Genomic DNA, 8,199 nt, shown 5'->3' with positions numbered 1-8,199 from the left:
GTGTATTTATCCAGATGAAATCGAGTTCAAAGTCACATGGAGCTGGAGAGGTTAGGGAAGGCCTGCACCTTGCAACCCAGGTGGGACGAAGCAGACTCCCGATTTCCCTGGGAAGGTGGAGGTGAGCCGGGCTGATGGCAGGTGATGGAGCCCCCCACCCCCCCAGCTGCTACCCCATCGCCCGGCCTTGTTGGCCAGAGTGGAGGACAGGGGCCACCCCCCGTTCAGGAGCGGCGGCTTCTTCGTGACAACTCTGGCCTTGGACTGCTACCCTCCTGGACCCGTGGGCTTATTCAAACCCGTGTGTTTTCAAGGCAGATCCCGTTAGGCCTGCACGCACTCGGGTCACCATACTGGGTGGTCTCCGCCTCTAGAATTTGTTCGGGAACCAGCCCCGCTCGCTGATGAGTGTATTGGTATTAACGACCTGACTTGGCCGAAGCTTCCGCCCCGCACGCTGACAGTTAGCCGGTTATTCTGAGAACATTCCTTTCAAACAGTTGACATGACAAACAGGCTGAGAGGTCCCTTTGTCCACAGCCAGCCTCTGAAACGGAGCCGATGCTCACAGGGCTGGAAGGTGTCGGCAGTGCAGGAGGTGGAAACGCTTGAGAACGGGGCTGGGGAAGATGGTCAGTGACCGCTTGTTCTGCCGCGAACGGGGATCATTTATTTGTGCTCTTACCAAAGCGGAGCTTTTCATTCCTAAAATATAACCGCCCTGCGCAGGAGCTCGAAGAAAAGGCAGCCTCTCCGGCAGAACTTTGCTGCCAAGCACCCTGCGGCGGAATGAAAGCTTTGGCTCAGGGTAGGGCTGGCGACTTCCGACACCACCTTTCTTTTCATCTCCGGCTTCCTGTGGCTCCGGGCTGCCCACTGGGGCAGGGGCTGAGGCTGCTCTTGGCCCCCTTGGGGCTGCGCTTGCCACTGGGTGGGAGAGCTTGCTTTATTCTGCAGACACCTTTCTGGATCATGGAAATCGACCGAATATTGGCGCTCTGCTTCCTCTCTCCCACTCTCTTCGTTATGGAGGAGCTGCTGGGCCTTTGCTGCTTTCCTCTCCGAGGCCATTTCTCATGAAGAGGAAAGGGCAGGTCATTGGAGTCGGGGCACTGAAGCTTTCCACTCCTGCTCTGCCACCGGCAGCTGTGTGGCCTTGGGCTACCGGCCACACCTCTCTGGGCCCTGGTGAAAGGGGGAACGAAGCACCTGCCTCATCGTGGGGCTGCTGCACAGATTCAGGAAGCCCAGACAAGGCACTGACATGAGGTTTCCAAGAGCTGAGGTTTCCTCAGCGCTTCGCGAGCATCAGATTCCGTCCTGAATGTCCACCGCATACTAACGCGCCTGATTTTCTCCAGAACCCTTTGAGATGGATACTGTGATTGGTCTCATTTAACCGAGGAGGTAATGAAGGCTCAGAGAAGGTGAGTCCTTCTCCCAGGGTTGTGCAGGAGGGAGCCCGATTCTGCGCTCGGCAGTCAGCTTCCAGAAGCCACACTTATAATTTTGACTTTACTATAATTTTGACTTTCCGCTTTCTGTCCCCATAGGAACCTATGACTGTGGAGCTTCTGGGTGACAACGACATTACTAAAATCGTTGCCGTCCTTTGCCAAAACCCTCTTCGAGATCTTGTTGTGGCCAGAGAGCTGGGCCGGTGGCAAACAGTGGGGGAGGGAACAGCTCTGGGGCATGTCACTCAGTGCTCCCCCATTCCCAGAGCTGCTGTCAGACTGGAAGGAGATGATCCTGAGAAGTGTGGTCCCAGCTGACCCCGACCACACCCCTCACCCATCGTCAAATCTGATGTCACTGCGAGATGCGCGTCACATGAACTGAGAAGTCACGTTTATTGTGCAGATGAACAAGGCAGCCGGGACTCGGGGGCCCTCTGGAAGCAGTCCGAAGAATCACTGGTGTCTTCCTGCGCGTGTCTGCCCACAGCACCTGTTTCCCGGCACAAGGGCTGTGCGCTTCTCAGGCCTCCTCCACCACCCTGGCGCAAGGCAGCACCAGGCAGATGCTTGCCTCTGGCTCCATACTCGCTGGATCTGGTAACAGACCGTTTCCACGTAAACAGAGGACGGATGATGAATTGACTCCCTAGAGGGGCTATTTCAAATGCTCTAGGTCTTTTAAAAATTCAAGGAGAAGGCTTCTCTGGGCTGGTGCGGTACCTGTAGAGAGTGCTGTCACCTGTGGGATGGCACTGCCAGGGGGCTGAATTGCCTGCTCTCAGCCTCCACCCGGAGACAGTTCTGCAGGGAATGGTCCTGTGCGTCTCAGCTCCCTGACCCGCGTCCTTGCTGGGCTCCTCTGCGTGTCCAGCTTCAACAATCTCTGTCCCACAAGATGGGTTCATGATGGGATGTGATTAACAGAAGCTCTAATTTACTGAGCAGTTAATATGCCAGGCCCTTTATAACAAGAAAGATGTTGTCACCCCCATTTTATAGATCATAAAACTGAGGCTCCAAGAAACTTATTCAAGGTCAAAGATAGTCGATAGAAGAGCTCGCGTTCCAGCCTAGAACTGGCTGTCTCCGTGGAACATATGCTTCCCGCAGTGCAATAGTTTTCAACCCTGAATACCCTTGACAATGGCCAACCCTAGAAATGTACGCCCCACTCCCAGAGAGTCTGACCACTCTGGACACACTCAGGGCATCAGTATTTTTTAAAGCTACCGAGGAATTCCTAATGCACAGCCTGGGAAGGGATCAGGGCACAGGGCCAGCCTGGCTTTGGACCCAAGTTCTCCTGGAAAGTGATTCTCAGCTGAATTCCACGCTGGCACCCGCAGCCTGGCTCCGTCTCTGTGGTAACTAACAGGAAATGGCGGGAGGGTGTGTGTGTGTGGTGGTCCTGGCATCAGCTGGGCTGGCTATGCCCTCGGATCACTGGGGAAGGCAGCTGTTAATCGGGTGTGATCTGGGAGATTCTGTGAGGCTCTCCCTCCGCCCTGGGGTGGGTCACGCTGTCTGGCCCTTTGTCTGCCTTTCCGCCCAGCAGGTGGGAAATGCTCCTTGGTGAGGACACAGGGGGGCTGTGGCTCTACCTCCAGGCCACCTCCTGGGATGGGAGCGCCTGGGGACCTGGGGTCCGAGCCAGCCCTTCCCTTCCAGCACCCTGCCCCACAGGTAACGAGGGAGCCGGTTCCCACCCGCGCGGTTTACCTGGGACAGTGGAGGAACTCTGGCATCAGATCAGAGGGCTTGAAGGATGAGAGGCAGGTGGGGGTGCTCTGAGGGTCCCGTGCCTGGGCTCCCACGGGGGCTCGGGGCTGTGGGACATCAAACGGTGGATGCACCCTGCTCTCTCGCGATGCCCGGACCCCACGTGCTTCCCAGAGCTGGGGGCCCGGGCTGGGGGCCGCGTGGCTGCCCACCCTGGGTCCCTCCTCCCTCTGCCTCGGCCGATCCCCAGCAAGCTGCCCGCTGCACTTGCCAATGGAGCCAGATGCTGCTTTGGGGAAAACACCTTCTGGAGTTTGTTGTCTGAGCCCTCCCAGCTGACACCCACGGTGGAGAAGATGTGTCAGGATAAATGGAAAATCTCTTCATAAATATTTGGAAAAAAGCAAAAAGGAAGAGAAAAAAAGAACTAACCTTTTGGGAAGCGTTTGGGAGCATCTTAGTGACGGCCCTAGCAGATGGGGGAAGCAGGTCGTTAACATTCGTCACTTTGCAGGAGGGTCACCGCGAGAGCAGCCAGGGGCCGTGTCTGGTTCAGGCTCTGCCAGCACCGAGGGGCCCGTGGCTCGCCCGCGGCTCCGGGGGGAGGACGGGCCTGCCTGGGTCACCAACAGAAGCCGTGCGGCACACTCAGATGCCGCTGCCCTTTATTCATAATGCGTAATTGTGTCTTTAAACCCAGCTGCCTTGGGACTTTATTACAAGTGGAGCACAGACTGAAGAGGCTTTTAGGGGAGCCCCTGGAGAAGAGTAGAGAGGCCCTGGGGGCTGAGGCGCTAACAGGGTAGAGCTGGCACCCGTGCCAGGAGGAGAGAAACGCACACCTGAGCTGGGAGGCCCCTGAGACGGGGCCTCCACCTCCCAGGGGACTCGGCTGAGGAGAGACGGGGCGTTTTAAGGCCGGTCAGTGTGGTCAGCCGTCCCAGGCCCTCCCAGGTCTGGAGACCTGAAAGGGGGTCCCTCCCAGCTCTGGAGACCACCTTCGCCTCACCCCGCCACTACCAGTTCCGGACACACCAGCCTGTGCGTCCCTGGAAAGAGAAGCCGCAGCTCCGAGCTCCACGAGGACTTCGGCTCCTAGCATGCTCTCCTGCCTGCCCTCCTGCAGGGTCACCTGCCCGACTCAGGGGCCCGACTCCCGTCTGTCCTGGGTCACAGGAGGCGGACTCGTCATACCGGAAGAGAGGATGGTCCGCCGGGCAGCCACCGGGATGGCAGGGTCTCCAGAGGAGAACTTCCTTGGGAGGAGTGGGGTCCCTAATCTAAGCGTCGGTGCCTGTGGTTAACCCGCGAAGGCAGACGTGCTCGGGGCATCTTTGCCCGGGAGGTGGGTGCACAGACTGCCCTCCCAAGCTGTAGTGGCTGCCGTTCGTTAGTCTCCATGGTTGGCGCCGTCGCACCAGGAGAGGGCCTTCCGCGCATTTGCAGTCGGGGCTGGGGGCTGGGCGGCAGAGACTGTGGAGGAACGATGGCGGGCGTGACGAGATGTCTGTTCCCCAGCATGGGACGGTGGTCCCGGGGACCTTGACCGAGATATTTGGAGGAGCATTTCCTGTTACCTGTGTATCAGTCAGCGTCCTGCAGAGGAACAGATCAATAGAACACATACCTGTATGTGTATAAGAGGAGATTTACTGTGGGAATTGACTCACAAATATAGAGGCTGAGAAGTCCCCCGATATGCCATCTGGAAGCTGGAGAACCAGGAAAGCTGGTGGTGAAAACCAGTCTGAGTCCAAAGGCACAAGAGCCAGGAGCTCTGATGTCTGAGGGCAGGAGAAGACTGATGGCCCAGCTCAGCAAGAGAAAGAGAATTCGCCCTTCCTCCACCTTTTTGCTCTTTTCGGACCCTCACAGATTGGATGACGCCCCCCTGCGTTGATGAGGGTGGCTCTTCTTGGTCTCCTGACAAGTGTTCTTTTTTTTTTTTTTTTAAATTAATTTATTTTTGGCTGCGTTGGGTCTTCATTGCTGCACGCAGGCTCTCTCTAGTTGCGGCGAGCGGGGGCTACTCTTCATTGTGGTGCGCGGGCTTCTTATTGCAGTGGCTTCTCTTGTTGTGGAGCACGGGCTCTAGGCGCTTGGGCTTCAGTAGTTGTGGCACGTGGGCTCAGTAGTTGTGGCACTCAAGCTCAGTAGTTGTGGCTCGAGGGCTCTAGAGCTCAGGCTCAGTAGTTGTAGCGCACGGGCTTAGTTGCTCCGCGGCATGTGGGATCTTCCCAGACTAGGGCTTGAACCCGTGTCCCCTGCATTGGCAGGCGGATTCTTAACCACTGCGCCACCGGGGAAGTCCCGACAAGTGCTTTTCTCTTCGGGAAACACCCTCACAGGCACACCCAGGAAGCATCGTTAACCAGCTGACTGGGCATCCCTCAGCCCAGCTAAGATGGTGCAGAGAATTAGCCATCACAGCCTGTCTCTTCCTCAAATGCAGATGTTGGAACTATTAACTGCTTCCGGAAGGGTTCGAGCTGGCACTCGTTTCTCTGTCAGTCTCGGCAGGAAGAGGGCTTCAACCACAGGCTGGGTCCGTGTCCACTGGTCGGACGTGAAGTCTGTCTTTCTGTGTCAAGTTCTGTCTGTATATTGACAGTGAGTCAGTTCTACCAGTCAGAAATGCTGGGTTCTGGACAAAATTCTAAAAGATCGACTTAGGGAAACTGATGATGAATTAAAAACACCCTGAAAATAGGGCTGGTTCAGAAGCAAAGGATTTTCTTTCTTTCTTTCTTTTTCTTTGTAGTAATACATCATTTATATATATATATATATTTTATTGAAATATAGTTGATTTACAATGTTGTGTGAATTTCTGCTGTACAGCAAAGTGATTCAGTTATATATATATAATATGTAATTATATAAGTAATAAGTAATATAAGTAATATATATATATACATTCTTTTTTAAAAATATTCTTTCCATGGCGGTTTATCACAGGATATTGAACACAGCTCTCTGTGCTACACAGCAGACCCAGTTGTTTGTCAGGACTGGCTCTCGGAGGGAGCGCCTGACCTACACTTGGTTCTTCATTCAGCCGACCTCGTCCCACAGGGTCCTCCTGGCATCTGGCCCTGGGCTGGTCGCATTCTCTTTGACAAGTGATTAAGCGGAGCGAACGTGATGCACTTATTTACTGACCCAGGTAACACATGTTGTGGGTTGCACGGTGGCACCCCCGAAAGACACGCCCGTGTCCTCACCCCCAGAACCCGTGAAGGTGACCTTGCAGGCGTCATCAAGGACCTTGCGACGAGACCGTCCCAGATGCGGGGCAGGCCCTAGGCCCAGGGACAAGAGTTCCTACAAGAGATCGGGGGAGACAGAGGGACAGAGGACGGCAGGGGCCGCTGCGAGGCCAGGACGGCCAAGGTTTCCAGCAGCTACAAAAGCTGGAGGGGAGGCACGGGACGGGCTCCCCCTCCGAGCGTCCAGAAGGAGCCCGCCCCGCCGACACCCTGACTTTGGACTTCTAGCCTCCAGAGTGCAAGAAAATACACGTGTGACGTTTAAGCCACCCAGCTGGTGGCAGTTTGCGGCCCAGGAAACTAACGTGGCACATCTGTGAGGCCCACAGGCAGGGGGCACTGGGCTGCCCAGTCGGAACCGCAGGGCCCGGCCCTCGCGGACCTTCTGCTCTGGAGCAGACACAGGCCCGCAGGGGACACTGTGCCCAGGGCGCTGGCGCCACGGAGCCTGTCTTCTTCCAGAGCTGCTTCTCACCTGAGCGGCATCGCCCGCTCTGGCTGACTCACCTCCGCCAGGCGGCCTCGACCCGCGTCCTCTGCAGTCACTCACCTCGGCAGCCAGAGGGCTCCGGACAAATGCTAGTGACCTCGCTGCTGCTGACGCCAAGTCCCAGATCTCCCAGCCCGGAGAGGCAAACACTAAGGCCCGACCGGGCCCTCCCGCCCCTGCTGCCCTCTCCCTGCACGGCTGGTTGAAGCTCACCTTCCCTTCTAGCCTGGAAGCTCTTTCCCAGCTCAAGGCTGTCACACACCTGGCTTGCTGTCTATCTAGCAAGTTCTCTCTTCTCCTTGCGGGTCTGGACTCTTGGTGTCAACTTCAGTGTCACCTTCTCAGAGAGGCCTTTCCAGACCGTCCGGCCGGGGTTGAGCACCTCTTTCTTCTTCCTCATGTACTTTTCTTCTCGGCTGTGATCGCCACCGTCACTTAGTGATTGAGGGGGAGACGTTTCATGCCTGTCTTTCCCACACACGGCAAAGCCCAGGAGGGCAGCGGCCGTCTCTGTTTTATTCAGTTCTGATTCTCCACCACCGAGCGTAGGACCTGGCAGAGAGAAAAGCCCGATAAATATTTGCTGAGTGAAAAGGTAAATGAATAGCTTCCTTGAACCCTGTGGGGGAGGGGAGGAGAAAAGAGAGCCCGCACTCAGGTGGCAACCTTCTGCAGAGACCCTACAAGCTTATTGTCTCATGACAGCAGACTTGGAAATGTAATTACTTTGTTTTTCTCTCTCCTCCAAAAACCTTTTATTTAAAGTTCGTTTTTTCCCCTGGGGAGTAAATATGTGCATTAACTCTTAAGGCAGCAGCAGGAGAAGGGTTTGCGGGTTTAGAGCCAGCGTGCGGAAGACTGCGGAAGTCAGTCCCCCAGAAGGAGAAACTTCCTGTCCAACAGAACATTGGATGAAAGTTAAATGCACTTGCAGAAATAAATTGGTTGCTATAGCAACTGGTCCTGGTTCTTTCTCACAAGGAAAACATAGAAAGACGAAAGGAAAAAAAAAAGAGCCAACTTTGGTCTGGGCTTGAGAGAAGGAGCTGTCCAAATAGAATCAGCGATAATATTGTGAAATGTTTCACGTCACCAGCATAAAATGACGTGTGCGTGCTTGCATCGGTCTGGCTGCTGGGCTACCTTCCCCAGCCTGATCTGTCGTTTCCATTGCTTCCCTGGCTCCTACGGGTGGCAGAATGTTTGGTGCCCGCCTGACAAGGCTTTCCGACCCTCTCAAAGTGGTACAGTTTAATACAGC

At 55.5% G+C, this 8,199-nt stretch overlaps 1 long non-coding RNA gene across 1 annotated transcript; it reads left to right on the top strand.

Annotated features, from left to right (window-relative positions):
- The first annotated feature begins 249 nt into the window (after positions 1–249).
- LOC137211960 (uncharacterized) lies at positions 250–7,984 on the top strand. The gene is made up of 2 exons (XR_010937292.1): positions 250–2,824; positions 6,138–7,984. It is a non-coding gene; the product is annotated as an uncharacterized lncRNA (long non-coding RNA).
- Positions 7,985–8,199: the final 215 nt, after the last annotated feature.

The sequence above is a fragment of the Pseudorca crassidens genome, chromosome 19 (assembly GCF_039906515.1).
Source record: "Pseudorca crassidens isolate mPseCra1 chromosome 19, mPseCra1.hap1, whole genome shotgun sequence".
In the NCBI taxonomy this organism is placed as follows: domain Eukaryota; kingdom Metazoa; phylum Chordata; class Mammalia; order Artiodactyla; family Delphinidae; genus Pseudorca; species Pseudorca crassidens.
The sequence above is the reverse complement of the archived record's forward strand: the minus strand, read 5'-3'. Positions and strand labels throughout refer to the sequence as shown.